The following is a 23,853-nucleotide window of genomic DNA, read 5'->3' as shown; positions in this document are numbered from 1 at the left end:
GGACAAAACTGGATTTCTAGATCAACAAGGCTGAAGATGCAACACTTGTGGTGACTTTTTACAATGTCCCATATCCCAGGCAGCTGCATTGAAATTCTTTGAAATCAGTTGCAGTGCAATAGGTGTTTACCTTGTAGACACGGAGAAAGGAAAACTGACTGGTTTTCCATTTCATATCACTAATGTTGTCACTCCCTGCCTGTATTTTTCTACCCTCTCACTCTGCTTTATTTTTCTTCCTATTACTTATCGCTATCTTACGTTACATATCAATTTGTTTACTTACTCTATGCTTAATAAGTTCCTGCCATGTCTAGAAATACTCAATAAATACTTGTTGAATGAATAAATGAATGACCCATAAAAATGTAACCCTCAACTTTGTAATGTTGCTGCGAGGTATTATAAATTAAGAATAAATGGACTTCCTTGGTGACGCAGCAGCTCAAGGATCTGGCACTGTCACTGCTGTGGCTTGAGTCGCAGCTGTGGTGTGGGTTCGATCCCTGGCCCAGGAACTTCTGCATGCCATGGGCAAAAAGAAAAAGAATAAAGAGAGCAACTTCATGGTCCATCCTAAGTGGACATGAAATCAATCAACACTGGGCTGTTGTGAGAAAGGGTATCTCCTGGGGAGACCTTCAGAGCAACCACAAAGGGTGCCAGGGTTGCACTGTGTGTTAGCAAATAGCAAGAGCCTCTTAGAAGACACTCAGCTGAGAATTTGGTTTCTTCTCCCGCCAACCCCCATCTCCACTGCAGCAAGGAGAAAGAGTGCTTTTCTGGGCAGGAACAGGCAGCTGCAACAGCCATGATTTTTATTTGGGTCCCAGAAAAAAAGCCAAGCTTCACTACTGCTTTTAGCTATGTACTGCTTTTATGCTAAGTACTGGAGCAGAATTAACTCTAGCCAGAAAGTGGAGTTGATGAAGGTTCTCTAAGAGAAAGAGAGGGATTATAGCTGGAAATGGAATACTTATTGTACTAGCTTTTTTATTATACTTAATATGTTGGCTGGTATATTGGCTTTGAACAAAGGAAGTAATTAGTCCAAATGGATCAGCATTGGTCATGAACACAGAGAGGACATCTCCTGCCCTTCCTCAACCCTGCCCTCTTCTGGGCCTGGGGAAGCTCACTGTCCATTCTTAGCAAAACCCAGTAGCCTTAACCTCGTCCCTGGATGTTCCCACCACCATCTTACTCTGATGGAGACCTGGCTTTCTGATGAAAACATCCTCTTCCTGTTCTCCTGCATTCCACCCCCCCACACCACCCCAGTTTTGGGGCATAAGGCCTGGGGTGAAATGTATTTCCTTTCCAGTCCTCATTTCCACCTCTGGATTATTCTCCTTTCTCCATAGAAACATCTTGCACCGAATGTCAGGTCATCAGGTAATGTCACCCATCCCTCTCATTTTGCTGACATCCATTGTCTCAAGGTCATTCCTCTGTGCTCCTGCCTCATGGCCACGGTCCTATTCCAAGACATTTTTTTTTTTTTTTGGTCTTTTTAGGACTGCGTCATATGGAGGTTCCCAGGCTAGGGGTATAATTGGAGCTGTTGTTGTTGGCATCTGAGCTACGTCTGCAACCTCCACCACAGCTCATGGCAACGCCAGATCCTTAACCCACTAAACTAGGCCAGGGATCAAACACGAAACCTCATGGTTCCTACTCAGACTCATTTCCACTGCGCCACGATGGGAACTCCCCTATTCCAAGTCTTGATTCTTGGTAATTTCAATATACACATGGACTGTCTCTCTTTTCCCCCTAGCCCTTTACCTTTCGTCCCTCCCATGGTCACACCAGACCCTGTCATTACAGATCACTGTCCCCTCCAGAATCACCACACATACATTCCACCTCCTCTTTTCCCAGCACACTCCCTCCAGCACCCTGTTGGCTGCATAACAAGGTACCACAAACTGAGTGGCTTAAACAGCAGACATTTATTCTCACACAGTTCCAGAGGCTGGAAGTCCAAGATCAAGGGGTCAGCAGATGGATTTCTTCCGAGGCCTGTGAGGAAGAATCTGTCCCATGCTTTTCCCTGGCCTTCCTTGACTTGTAGACACATTACTCCAATCTGTGCCTTCATCTTCACTGGCATCCTCCCTGTGTTTGTCTGTGTCCACATCTTCATTTCTAAAAAGCTGTTAGTCATATTGGATTTGGGGGCTTCCCTTACTCCAATAGGACCTTGTCCTTTTTTCTTTTTTTTTTTTTCCTTTTTTGGCCACCCCATGTCATGTGGCTCAGAGATCAGATCCACACCACAGTTGTGACCTGTGCTACAGCTATGGATCTGATCTATCTAGAGACTTACCAAACACCTTCAAGCTGTGATGCCTAATGGTCAATTTTAGTCTTCATTTTATATGCTCTGTCACTGACATTTGACACAGTTGATCACTCTCTTCTCCTAGAAACAACTTTCTTCACTTGTCTTCCAGGATGCGGCACTGTTTTCCTTTTATCTCACTGGTCCATTTTTCTTGGTCTCCTTGGCTGGTACTTCATCTTCTCTCAGCCTCTGGGATGCCCAAGGCTTTGGACTCTGCATCTCTTGTCTTCTCCATGTACACTCACTCCCTGGGTGACGTCATCCAGTCTCATGGATTTAAGTATGATCCAAACCTCAAGTTGATGTCTCCAGCCTGGATCTTTCCCTTGAACGAAAAGGGGTTATTCAATTGCTTCCTTGATTTCTTGACTTGGATGTTTACTATGTTCCCACTCAACACATCTAAGCCTCAATTTTAGCTCTTACCTCTGCTGCAGCTCCTCCATCCTCACCTGCTCAGGCCAGTGCCCTGGAGTCAGCCTGTCTGTCTTTCTCTCATGGCCCCAAGGGACTGGTGTTGGCTTCAGAATCTGTTTGGAGTTTGAACTCTTCTTCCCACCCCCTGTGTGACCACCTAGTCCACACCACATTGCCTGATGATGGCTTAGCCTCTGCCACTCTCCTGTCCCTGCAGTCTGTTTCTAAGGTAGCAGCCAAGAGCTCTGTGTGACACTTTGGTCAGATCAGGTCTCTCCTCTCCTCAAACCCTACAGAGGTTCTCTGTTTCACTTGGAGAAAAAGCCAAGTCCTTATATAGCATTCCTGGATCTGGAAGCCACCCTGACCTTCCTGACTGTCCCTCCTCCTCTTCCCTCTGTTTCCCTTGCCTCCTCTTCTGTGAACACATCAGAAACACACCCTGCCTCATCACCTCAGCCCTGATCTCCCTCTGTCTGAACTGTCCTTTCCTCAAGTAAACTTACATCTTCTTCCCTCCTTGCTTTCAAACCTTTGCTCAAATGTCTGCTTCTCAATGTGGCCTCCCTGACCACCCTGTTTAAGGTTCCAGACCCTGCCCAGCTGTGTGTTTTAGAGCCTGTTGTGGATAGATTCTCACATGCCATATGATGTACTTCTTTATTATGTTTGTCGGTTATTCTGTGTGTCACTCCCCATAGAAGTGTGAGCCCTATAGGTATTTTTTTTTTTTTTGTCTTTTTTTAGGGCCACACGTGTGGCATGTGGAGGTTCCCAGGCTAGGCATCAAATTGCAGCTGTAACTGCTGGCCTGCACCACAGCCACAGCCTCGTCACATTAGAGCTGTGTCTGTGACCTACACCACAGCTCATAGCAACGCTGGATCTTTAACCCACTGAGTGATGCCAGGGGTTGAATCTGTGTCCTCATGGATACTAGTCAGATTAGTTTCTACTGAGCCATGACAGGAGCTCCTCTATGGTTTTTTTGTTTTGTTTTGTTTGTTTTTTTTTTTTTTTGTATCTCTTTTTCATTCCTGAGCCTAGAACACTGTTGACACCTAGTAAGTCCTTGATAAATATTTGGCGAGTGAATGAATGGAGGGTTACCCAGAACTCAGTAACAAAAGAAAATGGACTTGAAAAAGGAGAGGACACACTTGGCTGGGAGTGTTGCGAAGAAAGGTAGTTAAGTCACACCTGAATCACAATGCAATTTTATCTGGACACCATTTGAAACCTGTGGTACAAAGGTCAATGTAAAATTTAATTGTCAGGTTACCTGAGCATGGTGTATTCCTAAGCACAATCATTGAGTCCTCCTCTGTTGCTTTTATAAAGTACTGAACAACAGAGGCTACCTCCTCCCCTATGGAGCCCAATACAGAAGTAAAGAGGCGGCAGGGCAGGTAGACCAGATGACTGTACCCTACAGGTTGGTGCCCAACAGGACCGATGCAAGTCAGGGTCTGTCCTTAAAAATGTGCTTTTAAAAAACTGCCTAAAAGTATAGGTGCCCTTGTCCTTTGATGGGAAGAGTGCTGCTGTGAACGGAAGTGACTGTAGTGACAGATTTCACCTATGATACCCTTCCGATGTCCCTACAGGCTTGTGACTGCTCATTTTCCTACAGAATCATAAGCCATCATCAAGGGTGACCGTGAAGCAAAAACTGCTCATTTCATTTGCTTGTTATAGAGGCACTTCTTGCCAAGAGTGAGCTGTTAAAAAAAAAAAAAAAAAAGTGTTGCTGATTTTTCTCATTTGTAAATCATGATTTAGGTATTTGCATACTGTTGGAAGTTCCAAAAACATCCACACTGATACCAGGTAACATCTGAAGAGGAGCAAGGCCCTTTACTGTGCAGCTGTTATCACAACATCTGAGCGTCTGACTGTTGAATCTTCCTCTGGAAGTTTGCTTGGGTTTTCTGATTAGTAGTATATATTTTAGAAAGTTTTTTTTTAAATTTTTTATTTCTAAAAAAATTTTTTTTGGCCTTTTTAAGGTCACACCTGCAGCATATGGGAGTTCCCAGGTTTGGGGAATTGGAGCCACAGCTGCTGCCACAGCCACAGCCGCTGCCACAGCCACAGCCACTTCCACAACCACAGCCGTGCCAGATCTGATCTGAATCCCTGACCACTGCCGCAGCCTGCAGCAATGCCAGATCCTTAACCCAGTGAATGAGGCCAGGGATCGAAGCTGAGTCCTCATGGATATTGTCAGGTTCTCAACCTGTTGAGCCACAACAGGAACTCCCTAGCAGTATATTTTTTAAAGGTTTGTTTTTTAGTGTTAGCGAATTTCTTTTTTTGTCCTGGGACTCCCCAGCAAATACAAAGATGAACAATTGAATTTACTACAATTTACCGGATGTGTTGAGTGATGAGGTTTGCCCAAAGCTCAGGAAAATAACAAGGGAAAGATGAAATCATGAACAATGGAAAGATTGGCAGGACCAATGTGGAATGAACAAATTGTTGAAAAGATGGTAATTCATTTACAGAATTGGCAGCTTGGAAGAGATGTGGATTTTAGCATTTAACATTTACAGTTGTTAGCTAATCTCTTACGTGCTTAGAACCCATGGATGGATTTACACGAACCGCTCTGGCTTTCCAGGTTCTCTGAGTAAGGCTTTCCTGACCCCTCTAAATTTGGAACTCCAGGAGCTTTCTCTCTCTCTCTTTTTTTTTTTCTTTTTTTACAGCATAGCCCTGGGGTGGCCCTCTCTGGGGATGTGCAGTAAGGGAGGGGGGAAGTGGGGGGAGTGGCAGTGATGGAGAGGGAGCTGTATAAGGGAGTGCAGAGGTCCACTTAATGGAGGAATTTAAAAACAAAACATCAGACCCAAGTGATATGTGTTAATAATATAGTTAATAAACTATACAGGTGAAAATGATAGTAAAGTCAATCAACTTTTCTGTAGCTGCTGGAAATAAAATTTTAAAACACACTTACTATAAAAAATAAATAAAAAAACACGCTTCTTTTCATGAGCAAACTGCTTTGAAAGTGGTTTATTTTATCCTTTTTTTTTTCTTTTTAAATTTTTAAAAGTTTTATCGAAGTATAGTTGATTTACCATGTGTTAATTTCTGTTCTACAGCACAGTGATTCAATTATACATATAAATATTCTTTTTCATACTCCTTTCTATCATAGTTCATCACAGGATATTGAATATACTTCCCTGTGCTATACAGTAGGACCTTGTTTAGCCCTTCTCTATATAGTAGTTTTACATCTGCTAATCCCAAACTCCCAATCCTTCCCTCTCCCATTCCCCCTCCTCCTTGACAACCAAAAGTCTCTTCTGCCTGTGAGTTTGTTTCTGTTTGATAGATTATGTTCCTTTATGTTGTATTTTAGATTCCACATATAAATGATATCACAGGGTGTTAATCTTTCTCTGCCCAACTTACTTTACTTAGTATTATGATCTCTAGGTCTATCCATGTCACAGCAAATGGTATTGTTCCATTCTTTTTTATGGCTGAGTAATATTCCATTGTGTCTCTATACCACATCTTCTTTATCCATTCCTGTCAATGGCTACATAGGTTGTTTCCATGTCTTAGCTATTGTGAATAGTGCTGCAGTGATGCATAGGGGTGCATATATCTTTTTGAATTATATTTTTGTCCAGATATATACTCAGGAGTGGGATTGCTGGATCATATAGCAATCCTATTTTTAGTTTTTTGAGGAACCCCCATGCTGTTTTCCATAGTGGTTGCACCAATTTACATTCCCACAACACTGTAAGAGGTGGTTTATTTTTTAATTTCTGAAGGGGTTATAGAGGAGAGAAAAATCTATCTCAATGCTTTGTAGGCACACTTTGAATTCAAATCACTACAATTCTTCAGAAACAGCTAATAGAATAAAAAAGAACTCGGGGTGGCTAGGCTTCATCTCCCCACTCTGTGATTCACTGCACTAAGTCACAAATGCTGGATGTATGGTTAAGATAGAATGACTTTTGATTTTGAGAATTCGTGAGCAGACCCAGTCCTGTGTGTCTATGTTTTGATACCATTTGGGTCAAAGCTTTGTAGTGTTTTGACATCATAAAGCAGCAGAGAGATGAGGGATCAAAGGAGGAAAAAGTGTGTGAGTTTGTTATCTAAAAGCATCCATTTCCTGCATACCCTCAGAAAGCAAGCTTAGGTGGCTACTGATAGGATGGGTGAAAGAGAGAGCACAAATACGTTCTGCTTTTAAAGCCAGAAAAATTCAACCGCTTGTTCTCATATGACTATTCTTTGAACCGAAATATTTGCAGTGAATACAGAATGACAGCAAAGTAAACATTCTTTGGCTCCTCACAGGTCCAAAGTCCCTCCAAAAAACCTTGTCATCGACACCTGTGAAACTTCATCCAAAGAAGAGCTAATGTTTTACTATTTATTTAGACAACTTTATATAAAATATACACATATATTAAACAAGTTATATAATAATTGGTCATTTTAATCACTTTGAAGTGATAAAAATTTCTGACTACTTAATTTCCACCTATAGCTATCACAACAAATCAAAATGTGAAAAAGTCTAACTTTCCTAGGTCATGACATTCTGGAAACTTTCTTTAGAAAGATGTCCTAATTTGAGCTCCCAGTTTGGCAATAAAACTCGAACATTCTTCTTAGTAAAGTATTAGATATAATGAATGAAATGAAATCTTTTTTTGTTTTTTTTTTTTCTTCAGAAATTAAAAGTTCAAGTTACTAGCATATATTTAATGTCGCCCTCTCTCTCTCTCTCTCTCTCTCTCTCTCTCTCTCTCTCTATCTCTTTTTTTTTTTTTTCTGGGGCCGCTCCCTCGGCATATGGTGGTTCCCAGGCTAGGGGTCTAAGCGGAGCTGTAGCCACCGGCCTACACCTGAGCCACAGCAACGCGGGATCCAAGCTGCATCTGCAACCTACACCACAGCTCACGGCAACGCCGGATCCTTAACCCACTGAGCAAGGCCAGGGATCGAACCTGCAATCTCATGGTTCCCTAGTCAGATTCGTTAACCACTGAGCCACGACAGGAACTTCCTCTTTTTTTTTTTTTTAATTTTTATTTTTAGAGATGCACTCGAGGCATATGGAAGTTCCCAGGCTAGGAGGATTCGGAGCTGCAGCTGCAGGCTATAGCCACAGCAACTGGGGATGCAAGCTGTGTCTGTGACCTACACCACAGCTCATGGCAACGCCAGATCCTTAACCCACTGAGTGGGGCCAGGGATCAAACCCACATTCTCATGATACTAGTTCATTACCACTGAGCCACGATGGGAACTTCCTTTTTTTTGTTGTTCGCCTTTGCCAGCCAACCCTTCAATTATCATCAGACCCCACCTGGGGGAGTAGGTGAAGCACTCTGCCCAATGGGGGTTGAGGAGAGATGGGTGAGTGCAGTGAGCACAGCTCTGGCCCCCACTGGGTGGTTAGAGGCAGGGTCCGGGGGGCCACTAAGGACTTGGAAGCCCCCAGAAGACCTCCCCCATGCTCAACTGCAGAAAGCCACCGGGGGCCATCGGCTCGGGCCCACTGAGCCAGGCAGTGAGGCAGCCAGGAGATGAGGTGGGGAGGAGGTGAGGATTGTGATAAGGAGGGCGTTTTATTTTCATCTAGATTATTTTGTTTCAGCTATGCACATTGCTTCATATCATTTCCTAGGTGTTAACCTCAGTAGAAATCTACCTGTGTACCTGGTAGTAAGTATGAAGGGGCTGAAGAAAATGGAGATGCTTGAGGAACTACCAGCCAACATAGAGACTTGAAGTCCATGTATATAATTCTCAGATTGGAAAAGCGGGTGACTGTTTATGGGTGCCAACATAGGAAATTTGGTGTTAAATCCCCCCCGTGTCTTTTGCATAACAGCATATTTTAATGTTGAATTCACTAGGGGAGAAAAGAATAATGTTAAATCAAAATGCATGAATACAGTTGAAAAGTTATAAAGTTATACTCCCATTCTATAATTTATCCCAACCAAAAAAAAAAAAAAATTACTTGGTTAAGTTTATTAGAGAAAAATATTGCAAAAACCCAGGCTAAATATGCAGGCGAGGACCTGCTGATGTGACCTGCTATAAAATTTTAAGAATTGGAGTTCCCGCTGTGACTCAGCAGGTTAAGAACCCAACATAGTATCCATGAGGATGTGGATTCGATCCCTGGATTCCCTCAGTGGGTTAAGGATCCAGCGTTGCTGCACGCTGCGGCATAGTTTGAAGATGTGGCTCAGATACTGTGTTGCTGTGGCTGTGGCCTAGCCTGACAGCTGCAGCTCTGATTCAACCCCTAGCCTGGAACTTGTGTATGCTGCAGGTGCATCCTAAAAAGAAAAAAAAACAAAAAACAAAAAACAAAAAAAGAATCAATAGGATTACTGGGGTTCCCTGGTGGCTCAGCAGGTTAAAGATTTTGTGTTGTCACTGCTATGGCTCTGGTTACTGCTGTGGTGTGGGTTCAGTCCCTGGCCTGGGAACTTCCACCTGCCATAAGCATAGCCAAAAACAAACAAGCAAACAAAGAATCAATAGGATTATGAATTGAGCTATTTCCCCTGTGAGAGAAGAAATGCCATACAAGTAAAAAAAAGTTCCCGATAGGCAATAACTCAGATGTTACAAGTTGGGAAGAAACATTAAAGATCAGGGTAATTTTCAAGCCCTTTCTAAATTTTAGAAGCCAAGAAACTGAGGTGCAGAGGGGTTATTTGACTTGCCCAAGGTCACATGCTCTAGTGGCAGGACCAGGCTAGAATACAACCCTGGATTTCTAGTACAGAGTTTCATTAGTATCCCAAGCCATGCCCATCCCAGCTTTCCACACCGCCTTTGCAAAATTGCCTTTAAACACGGCTGTTATTTACTAGCTGCAGATGAATTTGCCCAGAATCATGTGGCTGGAGGTCCAAATCACATGACCACATGACCAATTGGTGTTGAAGGACCAAAACTCTAAAATAAATACGACTTCCTGTCCTTTTAGAATTGGAACTCCCTATCAGTTTTTTTTTTTTCCTTGAATGTGTTTTCTTCTAAATACCACATATGCTTTTCAAAGAAAGAATGAAAATTAACTTTTGTTTTATTTGGCTTTTAAAAATCTTGGCAAGATCTGTTGAGATAATTGGTGCTGGGAAAGCAGTGACGTCATGGAAAGATTACCGGATGCCTGCAGGAACTGACTTTCCATCCTGCCCAGCCACTCGTGGGCTGTGGGATGGCTCCCATTTTCCAGTCAATTCAAACAGGGCCACTGATGACTGCTCTCCCCCAGGAAACACTCTAAGGATAAATGAAACAAAATCAGCCAAGTGCTCCAAGGGTTTCATGCTTCCTAACAGAATGTGAATAGGAGAGTTAGACTTTAGACTATGGCTTCTTTAACTTGGAGTCTCTTTATTACGTCTTAGTTTCAGAAGACTCTGAAAAGTCACCTCGTGATTTCTCCTCCAGTTGGTCTCACACCCTGCTTCCCAGACAGTCCTGGGAAAGGGTGACAAGGGGCTTACTCTGGGCAAGGTGCTTTGGTCTGTGGCCAAGCAGACCCAGTGTAGAAAAAAGTTTCATCTTATTGAACAAAAATCTATTTCTGTATAATTTCTTTTCTTTTCTTTTTTCTTTCTTTCTTTCTTTCTTTCTTTCTTTCTTTCTTTCTTTCTTTCTTTCTTTCTTTCTTTCTTTCTTTCTTTCTTTCTTTCTCCTTCCTTCCTTCCTTCCTTCCTTCCTTCCTTCTTTCCTTTCTCTCTTTCTCTCTCTCTCTTTTTGCTTTTTAAAACTGCACCTGTGGCATATGGAAGTTCCCAGGCTCGGGGTCTAATTGGAGCTACAGCTGCCGGTCTAAACCACAGACACAGCAACGCTGGATCTGAGCCACATCTGCGACATACACCACAGCTCACTACAACACTGGATCCCCAACCCACTGAGCGAGGCCAGAGATAGAACCTGCATCCTCATGGACACTAGTTTGATTCGTTTCCGCTCTGCCACAACAGGAACTTCTAATTTGTTTTTCTTGTTATGTGAGATTTATTAATAAACAGAGCTTCTCAAACACTTGGGCATAAAGGAAATTTCTTTTTTAACTTTTCAATCATGGGAGTTCCTGTCCTGGCACCGCGGAAATGAATCTGACTAAGAACCACGAGGTTGCAGGTTGGATCCCTGGCCTCGCTCAGTGGGTTAAGAATCTGGCATTGCTGTGAGCTGTGGTATAAGTCACAGATGAGGCTTGGATCTGGCATTGCATAGGCCAGCGGCTACAGCTCTGATTGGACCCCTAGCTTGGGAACCGTCATAGGCCCCAGGTGCAGCCCTATAAATAAATAAATAAATAAATAAATAAATAAATAAATTTTCAGTCAGTGGAGGATAAAAACTTTTGTAAAATATAGGAAAAAAATTCCTCAGATAATGGTCAGACACTTGAATGTTGTGTATGACAACTTCAAATTGCTACAAATGGTTCTCAATGCTGATTTAATTATTCAGCTCTTGACAGGTCAGAAATGAAGTTTGTGCATGGATGCCAGTCTGTGGATCACATTTCGAGTAGCACTGCTTTGACCCATTTGTACCTGGGTATGTATGTGTAATTTTTAAATGATAGTCCTAGTTTTTCATTTTGAACTACATAATGTCATCAATTCCTACAATATTTGCCTTGAACTATCATAATATTATGGAGAAAAAGAAGATAACTCTGTTGAGTGGCTCCCACGCAATATTAGGTGCTCTTTGTCTAGGTGTTTTCACTTAAAACTCAAAAAAGTCTATGCCACTTGTCCTCCATTCCTGCATTGATGAGAATAGCAAAATGGGTCACAAACTCTGGGGTTAGACAGACCTGGATTTGAGACCTGGCTCTTCTACTTACTAACTGCATAATTTGCAAAAGTTATTTAGCTTCTCTGAACATTGACTTCTGTAGACTATAATGATTATAATTATTCTAACTATAATATGGTTATTGTAAGGTTAAACAAATATAATGCATGTGAAGATATAATTCATGTAAGAGTTCAATAAATGTTAGCTGTTGATATTATTCTCTTCATTTTTTTGGCTTAAGCGCAGGGCCTTACATTGTTTCCAAATACCTTAGATCTCCTTTGTTTGGGTCCTGGTTTCTACATAATGATATATTTTTGAACACAACTTTCTAAGTCAACTATACTCCAATAAAATTTATTTTTTAAGAAAGAGATTTTTGAATTATCTCCTGATATTTTAACTCTACCAGTTTTTTTGTCATGCAAATATTCATAAGCCTGCATTCTTTGGTCTCCAACTACTATATTGAACAGAAGTCAGCAAATCAGGAATTCTTGGCGTTGCTGCTTAAGGTTGAAGCCAAGCCTTTGAATGACATCTTTTGGTGATACTGGTGTCCTAACTGTGAAGTAATCCATTCAGCCATCTTCTTAACCCCTGCCCTGTATTTCTCCAATTTAACAATAAGGCGAGCACACCATGAGAGCTGGCAAATCGTAAGGTAAAACCTGAACATTCTGTGCACCTGCCTTCCTCTGACACTCGGGCAACCCAATCTTAAAAAGGAAATAAGATTAAATTGACATGACTTGTTCTGAGCAAATTCATACTCATTCCTTTCAATGTATTAGTTACAAATCATCTATTCTAGAGCTTTGCTTGGAATCTGCACAAGGCTCACTAATTTGTGTATAAAACTTACCCTTTTGCCCTTTTGGGAGTAGAAACATTTTCTAGCCACTGGGCATCTCTTATAGTCTTCATTCTCCATGGCAGTTGTCTGATCTCACTGGCAAATTCTTTCCATACTTTGGGCTAGACTTTGTTATTAACTGAAGTTTTAATTCCAATTCCACTCATTTGGAATGGATGGGGACTCTTTTACTATCTATTTTTCTTTTGTACATTTTAATTTTCTCTTAGTAAAGTTTGTTCTACAACTGATGTTCATTCTCCATGAGGGAGATTATGCAGAAAATCGATAAAGCAGAAAATTGAATAGTTCTTTAGTTGTGTTACTATCTGTTAAGTTTATGTTGCCTGAGATAGAGCATAGCTATTCCTTCTCTCACCTTTTCCTGGCTACAGAGATTAAAAAGAAAAACAGCTTTCTTGTTGTCTTCAGTGTTTATCTCAGTCCAAGTTTATTTTGACCCTTTACTTTCTCATATTATGTACTCTAAAGAGTTTTTTTCTTTCTTTTATCAAATCCATGACCCTGTTGACCCCTATATATCTCTTTGAACTCATCAGAGAACCCTCTGGGCCATAGGAACTTGAAGTCTTGTGATTCCAGATCCAATGCTTTTTTTCAGTTCCTCTATGAGAGCTGTCTGTTCAAAGGCCACCTCTCTACTATGTGTTGTTTATTTTTCCAGTTCAAGCTCAGAACATCATTTACAGTCAGTTATGAGAGACCATGGATCCTTATTAGATTTTCTTTCTAGGCAGCATATTTCTCTTCAACAGTATCCATTTTGAATAATGCTAAAGGAATGCCAGTGTAATAAGTTTTAACAATTTTTATTAAAGTATAGTCATTTTACAGTGTTGTGCCCATTTCTGCTGTACAGCAAAGTGACCTAGTCATACATATATATATATATATATATATATATATATATATATATACACATATTCTTTTTTTTTAAAGAAGTCCCATTTTTAAAGTCTACATTCCTCTTGTAAATATAGTCCTTCGGGCACTGTTTTACTTATCTTTTCTGAAGCCCCCTTTCTCAGACCATTACCTTTTTCACTATAGTGAAAAATCAAGGCCATTTTCTTCCAATGCTTCCTTGTTTCTACATTTGATGCCTCATTCTTTCTTGTTGCTCAAATTGGAATTCAGAAGTTTTTCGTTTTCCTTTTTTTTTTTTTTTTTTCTGGCTGTGCCCACAGCCTATGAAAGTTCCTGGGCCAGGGACTGACCCTGTGCCACAGCAGCAACCCGAGTCGCTGCAGTGACAACAGCAGATCCTTAATGCCCTGTGCCACAGGATAACTCCCCAGAAGAGATATCTTAAAAGCATTCTTCCTTTCCTTTATAGGGAAGTATTGTCAGCCATACAAGCCAAGAACAAGTCATCTATGCTGCTGTGTACTGGCTTGACTGTGTCTCCCCAAATTTATGATTTCCTGGAACCTGAGGATGTGACTTTATTTAGAAATGGGACCTTTGCAGATATAACCGAGTTCAGATGAAGTCATAATGGATTAGGGTGGGGTGAGGCTGAATTCAATATGGTTGGTGTCCCTTTACGAAGAGGGAAATTTAGACACAGGCAGAACACCATGTGGAGATGGAGACAGAGATGGGAGTAATGTGTTTAAAGCCAAAGAATGCCAGGGATTGCCAGCAAACATGGAATCTGGGAAGAGACTAGGATTCTTCCCTAGAGGCTTCAGAGGGAGCATGGCTACGCTGGCACCTTGATGTCAGACTTCTCGCTGCCAAACCGCAAGACAATCAGTTTCTCTTGCTTTCAGCCACCCAGGTTGTGATAATGTCTGATGGGGATGGTAGGAAGTTAATGATGCTGTTTACAGAATAGGATCCAACAGAGTCCAGATGGCCAGTGCTTTAGTCATTTTGCTGTGGGTACTAGAAGCCAGCATGGTGAGGTAGTGAGAACATAGACTTTAGAGTCAGAAGACGCCTGTTCAAGCCTTGGGTCTCACCGCACAGGCATTGTGTGATTTGAAAATGGTCAGTCAATCACACAGAATTTCTGAAGAATGGTGATAACACATGCCCCATCTGATAGGATTCCTGTGAGGGTATAAGAAGTGAAAGAAAATGTGAGAAAACACATTTTCAATTATAAAGTTCCGACAAATGCTAGTCAGCCTTTTTAAACCGAATTTCTTTCATTTGCCTGGGTATCTACATTATGGTCCCTTAAAGATGATATTTTTATTTCAGGGTTTATTCTCTCTCTCTCTTTTTGGCTGCACCCACAGCATATGGAAGTTCTTAGGTGAGGGATCAAATCCCAGCTGCAGCTGTGACCTGCGCCATGGTTGTGGCAACGCTGGATCCTTAACCTGCTGTGCCAGGCCAAGGATGACAGCCTCACAGCTGTGGAGACAACTTTGGATCCTTAATCCGCTGCACTACAGCGGTAACTCTAGGATTTATTCTCTCTTAAGTGCTTCTCCTCTCAGATTTTGAACTTCCACAGGAATGTATGCATTCTCTTTTAAATGTAACGCTTGCCTGGAATAGAACACTGTATTACTATCTTATCCCTTCAATGAAGCATTTTCCCTTTGAACAAGCCATTTTTCTTCATTGTATTCCAGGCCTGTATCTCATCAAGAAGTCTTGATTCTGAAACAGCATTTATCATTGCCTATCTAAAAATCTTCAGTGCACTGACACATTTGAGTTCTTGAGTTTCTCCCTGACCTACTTCTGTGACATCTTCTGAGAACTTTAAGATTTCTCTTCCATGGGACTTCTGGTTTTAAGTGGTTTCTGTCTCATTTTTTTTTTTTTTCTCTGAGATTTGATCTCCTTCTCACTTTTGTGCTGGGTTAGTCTCCTCCTACCCCCACTTCCCCAGTGTATTTGAAAATAGCTTTCTTCAGATGCTCTTGTGGTTGATGTTCCATTATTCTGCTTCATGCAGAGTGTCTGTTTGTCATCAGACAGGCATTACCCTGGTTAAAATATTATTCTGTGATTTAATTTTTTTTCCTTTTTTTTTCCCTCACAGCCTAGATAAAAAGATTTAGGGAAAACATAATGTTCTCCCCCCCTCAGATATCTGAGGGGCTGTCATGTGTGGATATAGGATAAGACTCATTCTACATAGAATCATGGGAGGAAATTATAGAGGCAGATGTGACCCTACTTTAATAAAGAGAACTTTCGAATGATCAGAGCTGTCCTAAGACAGAATGACATGCCTTGTAGGCTTGTCAGCTCTATTTTTGGAAATGAGCATCTGAGGTCATGTTCTCTAGAGGCAGAGCCTGAAAGGGGGATTCTGGTGTGAGTGATTCATTGAGGAGAGACCTATAGAAGAGTGGAGAAGCAGGACAGGGCAGGAGAGGAAGCTGGGCAAAGATAGGAGTTCAGCTGAAGTCCAACCTCAGTCTGACCCCCCAGGGGGTTCTGAGCCCCTTTATCAGTGGGTCATTGCCAGTGGTCTGCCCAGGATGGAGAGGGGAAAGGCATCACCCTCTTGGGCGTTTCTTGGCAATGCAGCTCTGCTGAAGGCAAGTCTCAGGTGAAGGGTACAGCTGTGAGCTCTTAGTGGCCAACACTCATCAGCAGTTGAAGGACGGAGGCGCCAGCCAGGTAAGTGAAGTCTGCAGAGGGCACCCATAGCACCTACTACAAAGGTGATGATTGGCCATATTCCAAAATAGAAATGAAATAAGGAATCAGGACACCTGAGTTCTAGCTTTATTTTTGGTATTGATAAATAATTTCCCGATACTCCAGAGCTAATATCCTATAAAATAAGAGTATTGGAAATTGTGTTCCTTTAAGGCCTTTTATCTCTAAAATTATTCTAAAATTATTGTGTGGTGCTATGTTGTAGAGGAGTAGTTCTTGGCGTAGGGGCCAAAGACCACTAGGGTGGAGTTGGTGAAGGACAAGGACACTGGCTGCAGCTGTGCGGGTCGTAAGATCATACGCGCCCCAAGTATTGTCTTCATATTAGTGATGTGAGTTTTCTATCATTTTCAGACATATATGATAAATATAATAGATTTTCATTTTAAAATAATTATGGAATTCACAATGGTTGTTTTGTATGAACTGTTTTCTCAAACACTGGATTCTAAAGGGACTTTTCTGGTGGCGAGTTGAAGAATTCTCTAAAGTTATATTGACAAAAAGAGAATACATATGCAAAATTGAAAGGGACTATGAATTAGAAAACTTCTGGAGTTCCTGTCGTGGCTCAGTGGTTAACGAATCCGACTAGGAACCATGAGGTTGCGGGTTCGATCCCTGCGCTTGCTCAGTGGGTCAGGGATCCGGCGTTGCCATGAGCTGTGGTGTAGGTTGCAGACGAGGCTCGGATCTGGCACTACTGTGGCTATGGTGTAGGCCGGTGGCTACAGCTCCCATTGGACCCCTAGCCTGGGAGCCTCCATATGCCACGGGAGCGGCCCAAGAAATGGCAAAAAGACAAAAAAAAAAAAAAGAGAGAGAGAAAGAAAACTTCTAAGAAACGACATGAATTTGTTCACGTTATCCGATTTTGATCATTTTAGGTTGTGGTTTTCTTCATGGTAATTTTTTAGGCGTGCATAAGAGTATTCAGCATTTAATAATGGGATAATAAAACAAATTAAATGTGTATTAGCACTTAAGAGCAGGAGAGCTTGCTATAGGTTGTGTGGCTCCTCATTTTACTGATGCGGAGGCTAAGGCCCAAGGTCATGCTGAGGAGACATGCAAGAATGTCCCGGACCCCGGGTTCAATCACTATGACTGTTTTACCATGGAGGCAACTGATAATTCAAATTGTGGAAAAATTAAAAGTAATTGGTCAGAATCAATTGCTTAAAAGTAGAAGACTGATGACCTATGGCATCTTGAATTTTAGGAAACATTTTTTGGTATGATTTCCTGAAAACCATTTTCATGGTAAAATTGACCATAGCATACATAGTTCTTTGAGCTCTTTCTCCCTCCCTTTCTCTTTTTAGATGCCTGTTTTTATTTGATTCCTTTTCCCCTTTCATATATTCATACTCATTTGAAAAACTCTTTAATCTGTTGTCTGCAAGCTCAGTAAAGATAGTACTCATTTTACAACAGTTATGTGGCAGATCACATGATTTAAAACAAAGAGACAGAGATCTCCAGTCCTTAATAACTAGTGACTCAAAATCATGAAATTCTCATGCTGTTCACAACTTGAGGTGTGGCAGTTTGACTCCATCTTTCATAATGACTAAAGTAGTCTGCTCAACATGTTGTATAGCAAGTGAAAAATTCCAGTTTCACTTTGGTATTCACAAGTTACTTCCTGATTATCTACAGTTCGATTTTATTCTAAGATACATTTTAAAATTGTTAAAATAGTTCTAGGATTTGGAGGTGAGGAATTACCCTCACAAAACTGAAGAATGGGAAGTACTGATTTGTGTCATTTGCCCTGTCTGACCTTGGTTAAGCAATCTGTAGAAACTATCTAATCTCAATTTGAATGGTTAGGGAAACTCTCTGGTTCATATTTATGTATGCTGTGGTTATTATATGTCCTGGGAGATTTTTTTTGTTAGATATACTACTGTGCTTGGTCATCACTGTTTGAAATATTTGTAACTCTCCTGCCTTCAGGAGTCCCTGACTTGGGCCCTAGCTTGCTACCCAAATGAATGCCAATATATGCAGCATTCCATCACGAGATCCAACAGATGAGTATCTTAGCCCTTCAATATGTAAAGCTAACTTTGCCTGTGTAGTCAATGCTTTTTGCTAGAATATGTTCTTAGAAACCGAAATAAAGTGGATGGTCTAAAAGCAGACTGTACTTTTCCATAGAAACATTCTTTGTGAGAATTATATTCATGAGCTAGCATTTAGCATCAAGTATATCTAGGATCAATTAATAATTTATCATGAAAACAACGATACAGCCACAATAAGCTGTATAATTATTTAATGTGAAATCTATATTACAAGTTTTATACCATAAACATAAAATGATCGTACCTAATGAGGGTGCAGGAATGTAGTGTTCAATGTACATTACTACAACTTGAAAATAACATTAACCAGCAAAAATAGTCATGTATTAAATATTTAGCTGACCGTTGAACTTGCCTTTTTAGATATGGGAAAGCTTTGGGGGATAATTTAGTTGAATTACATATTATTTACCAAAATCATTTTAATTGCTCTTGAAGCTTGGGCTAATATAAGGCCAAAAGTAAAATAAATAAGTATAGGAAAGATAAAATTATTATTGTTCAATGTATATGATTGTCTATCTATTTTTTCTTTTTAATTTTTTTCTCTTTTTTAGGGCCACATCCGAGGCATTTAGAAGTTCCCAGGCTAGGGGTCGAATCAGAGCTGCAAATGCCAGCCTGTGCCACAGCCACAGCAACTCCAGGTCCGACCCGAGGCCACAACCCACATTGAGTGAGGGAACTTGCCAGATCCCTTAACCCACTGAGTGAGGCCAGGGCTCAAACCCGGATCCTCATGGATACTGGTCAAATTCTTAACCCTCTGAGCCACAACAGGAACTCCTGATTGTCTGTCTAAATAACAGAAGGGAAGGGAGTTCCCATTATGGCACAGCAGAAACGAATCTGACTAGTATCCATGAGGATGTGGGTTCAATCCCTGGCCTCGCTCACTGGATTGGGGATCTGGCATTGCCTTGAGCTGTGGTGTAGGTCACAGACAGAACTTGGATCCTGCGTTGCTGTGGCTGTGGCGTAGGCTGGCAGCTGTAGCTCTGATTCTACCCCTAGCCTAGGAACTTCCATATGCTGCAGGTGCAGCCCTAAAAAAAATAAAACATAAAAAATAAAAATTATATATTTATATATGAAGCAGAAGGGAAGAACACAAAAAGTAATAAATGCATGCAGTAAAGAGAACAGCAGACTATAAATACTAAAATATTAATGTTTTCTCTATTAACAATAACTAATTAAATAGTATAATGAGAAATAAGTTGACAAGAGGATAAAATATATCAAATATCTAGGAACAAACTTAATAAGGACTATGCAGGGCTTAAATGACAGAACTATAAATCCTAAAAAAAATAAAGACTTGATTAAAGGAAAAAAAAACTTTGTCCTTGATCAGAGAGTTTCCATAGCATCTATGGGTTAAATTAGAAATTGTTATAATGATTTAATGCAATCTCATAGCAATCTTAATGGACATTTTGTAACTTGAAAAAATGATTTAAAAAATCAACCTGGAAGAATGTTCTTATAAGATTGGCTAGGAATTTTTGAAAAGGAATTATGAGATTATTCCACCAAACATTAAAATATATTTTAAAGCTTTGGAAATGAGAACTAGGGTATAGCACTAGAAAGATCAATAAAATTCAATAAACCAGAAATGGTTTGATATATTTCAATTACATAACCTCTGTGTGTCTTACTTTCCTGATCTGTAAAATGGGCATAGCATGCCTATCTTATAGGCTTATTATGAGTCATGTAATACATACAAAGTTATTTGAATAGTGCTTGGTATTTAGTAAGGGCTATAGGATTTTTTTTTGCAATATTTTTAAACAATTGTGCCTTACCAACTAAAACTGATTTGGTTTAAAACTGGATTCTATTATCTAGAATATTTGTTTATTGAAATTTTTTTTCTAATGTGATGTTCCCTTAAGAAATTCCCTATTTTCTATGAAATCATGCTTTTAATAACTGTGATTTGGTCAACCATGGTAATTCTCAGGAATATAAATACTGTGATATATATACCATGCCTGATGATAAGTTGTTCTATGTAGATTGCTTAGTAAATGATACTGGGATAACTGGATAATTATTTGAATAAAAACAAAGTTAAACATCTCCCTCACATATGATACAAAAGTAAATTCCAGATAAATTTAGATATTTAAATGTAAAAAAAAAACCAAAGAAGTTCCCAGGCTAGGGGTCGAATCAGAGCTGCAAAGAAAAAGGATATAATCTGTGATCTAAAAGAAAATATAGACTTATTAAACTCTTTCATGTTTATGAAATACTTTGCTACTTTCATACACTCTTCGCTGAAGAATAAGTTGGTATATCTTTTTGCAGGAAAATCTGACAATACCTATCAAATGTATTTGGTGGGAAATTTGGCAATATATATCAACGCATATGAAATGTGCTTACCTTTGTCCCAGTAGCTCTACTTATTTGTTTTGAAGAAATAATTGGACAAGTGTGCGTAGATGAGTGTTTTAGATTATTGGTTTATAGTAGTATTATTCACAGTAGTAAAAATTTAGAAATAACCTCAATATTTACTAGTAAAATATGTAACTAAATTGTGATAGATTCAAATGATGTAATGGAATACACTGTAGCAATTTAAATGATTTGTTATTAAATTAAAAAGCAGATTGGTGTTCCTGTCATGGTTCAGTGGGTTAAGAACCTGACTAGTATCCATGAGGATGCAGGTTCAATCCCTAGCCGCATTCAGTAGGTTAAAGATCTGGTGTTGCCATGAGCTATGGTGTAGGTCGCAGATGTGGCTCCGATCCCTCATTGCTGTGGCTGTGGTGTAGGCTGGCAGGTGCAGCTCCGATTTAACCCCTAGCCTGGCAATGTCCATATGCTGCAGGTACAGCCCTAAAAAGAAAAAAAAATGCAGATTAAACAGATTAAATGTAGATATTAATAGAAAAATTGAAAAGAAAATATTAATGTTAAAATTTTGGAGAAACTAGAGTAAAGGATCTCAAAGTGTGGTTTTCTGGACCAAGAGTACCATATTATCTGAGACTGTGTCAGAAATGTAAATTCTTGGATGTCATCTTGGATTTACCGGATCAGTAAATCCAGGTGTGGGACTTGCAATGTGCATTTTAATAATCTCTTTTGGTGATTCTGATGCATAGTAGAGTTTAGAACCATAGATTTAGATTTTAGAAGAAAAGAAATAGAATATACAACTTTCAAATCACTAAGGGGAAAAAAATGTGTGAAAAAGAAAATGCAACCAAGTCAAAAAATGGTAGAGAAGAATAAAACAAAACAAACTAAAATAAAACAAGAAACTGTGGTGAACATAAAATATAAAATAATATGGCAGAAATAAGTTTAAAAGTACTAATGGTTAAATAAATATAAGGACAGATAATCTATTAAATAACCTAGACTCTCAGATTAGGTACCTATTATGTGGCCAGTCTAAACCTTAACTTAAAAATAAATGAATACAGATAGGTTGAAAATAAAGAAGAAAAAAGAAGTACTGGGCAAATAAAAATTAAAGAATGTATGGCAATACTAATTCAAGATTAAACAGAAATAAGGGCAAAATAAAGCATTATACAGAATAACACATACAGAGTAAAATGGATATTTCATGCTCAAAAAAATACAAATGACCCAGCTATTTTATTTTATAAATAAATCAAGAAACTATATACAACATATTTCTTAGAAACTGACAAGTAGGAATCATGGGAAAGATAAATAATTATAAAAGATTTTTAAAATAGTAAGAGATTATCTAATACATCATATGGTAGCTGATCTGAAAATTTAGACAAAATTGATGCTTTTCCTAAAAAAATATGGATGATAAAAACTGACTAAAGAACTAAAAGTGGGCTAGGTCAAGAACTATAAAACAAATCAAAAATACAGTCACAGATAGTTTAATTGTAGAGTTTCCTCATACCTGTCAGAAAGAGAAGATTCTTATACTATGGAAACTCTTCCAGATCATATAAAATCTAGAAAAGCTTTCTAACTCACAGGGGTTTTTTGTTTTTGTTTCTTTGTTTGCCTTTTTAGGGCCACACCTGTGGCATATGGAGGTTCCCAGACTAGGGGTCGAATTGGAACTGTAGCCGCTGGCCTATGCCACAGCCACAGCAACATGGGATCTGAGCCATGTCTGGGACCTATACCACAGCTCACAGCCACAGCAACATGGGATCTGAGCCATGTCTGGGACCTATATCACAGCTCACGGCAACACTGGATTCTTAACCCACTTAACGAGGCCAGGGATCGAACCTGAGTCTTCATGGTTGCTAGTCAGGTTTGTTAACCACTGAGCTATGATGGGAACTCCTAAGTCACACTTTCCACACTACCATAATTTCCATAGCAAAACTGTACAATGAATAGCACAAAAAGGCTATAATCTGTTCTCATTTATGAAATCAATTTAAATAAAATTTTAGAAGATAGAGTCCAGTACAATATAGAAAGAATAGTACATCTTGACTTAATAGGATTTACCACATTATACATGGAAGACTGACTATCAATTTATCTGTGAATATGAAAATGGATTAAAGGAATAATACAATTACCTGAATAGATGCCTAAAAAAGCACTTGAAAAAATTTACCATGAATTAATAATAATTATTATAGCAACAACAAAAGTAACCATTTCAAAAGTCAGGAATAAAAGGAAATTTCTCAACTTTGCAAATGTTGTCTGCTAGAAAAGTGCAGTGGATCAGTCTTCATTGCGAAACACTTGACCATTTCCATTAGCGTCACAGCAAGCTCACTTTCTCTCTCTCTTTTTTTTTTTTTTTTTTTTTGCTTTTCAGGACCGAAGCACCTGTGGCATATAGAGGTTCCCAGGCTAGGGGTCGAATCAGAGCTACAGCAGTTGGTTTACACCGAAGCCAAAGCAACACCAGATCGGAGCTGCGTCTGCGATCTATACCACAGCTCACAGCAATGTCAGATCCTTAACCCACTGAGCAGGGCCAGGGGTCTAACCTGCAAGCTCATGGTTCCTAGTCGGATTCATTTCTGCTGCGCCATGATGGGAATTCCACTTTCTCTCATTCTAATTAACATTATGTTGGGGTTCTTAGTGTCATAAAACACAAATAGAAGATGAATAAATATTGGAACAGAGGAGTCAAGAGGTCATTGTTTAGTTGCAGGTGGTATTTTCCTACCTAGAAAATCCAAAAGATTCAATGGTAAAACTATTTGAACTAATATGAGAGTTCAAAATAAGTGAGAAAGATTCAAGATCAAGATACCAGACTTGATAATTTTCTTACTTGTTAGCAACAAACACTTAGAAAAATGTGAAGGAAAAAAGATATCACTATGGCATTAAGCCCCATAAAATACTAGAAATAAATTTAATAAGAAATATTCAAGACTTTTATGAAGATAATAAAACTTTTCTGGAAGATATGAAAAAAAAAACTGAATAAATGGAGAGATATAACCATATTCCCAGATGGGAAGGCCCAATGTCTTATAGTTGTCTGATATCTTAAGATTAATCTCTAAAGTCAACATAATCTTGGTTCCAGTTCCAATACGATTGTTTTTGTTTTTGTTTTTCCCCAATTGGATTCTTTTTGGAACTTGAAAAGTGAATTTTGAAGTTGATAAAATGAACAAAAG

The 23,853-nt window shown here is 39.5% G+C and overlaps 1 long non-coding RNA gene across 1 annotated transcript in view; it reads left to right on the top strand.

The window, feature by feature from the left end:
• Nucleotides 5,155-23,853, top strand: part of LOC102163285 — a 109,880-nt gene continuing 91,181 nt past the window's right edge. The window contains exons 1-2 of the long non-coding RNA XR_002335907.1: nucleotides 5,155-5,402; nucleotides 11,276-11,365. This is a non-coding gene — a long non-coding RNA (uncharacterized LOC102163285). The remainder of the gene's footprint in view (nucleotides 5,403-11,275; nucleotides 11,366-23,853) is intronic.

Source organism: Sus scrofa, chromosome 9 (genome assembly GCF_000003025.6).
Source record: "Sus scrofa isolate TJ Tabasco breed Duroc chromosome 9, Sscrofa11.1, whole genome shotgun sequence".
Taxonomy (NCBI): Eukaryota; Metazoa; Chordata; class Mammalia; order Artiodactyla; family Suidae; genus Sus; species Sus scrofa.
The sequence above is the reverse complement of the archived record's forward strand: the minus strand, read 5'-3'. Positions and strand labels throughout refer to the sequence as shown.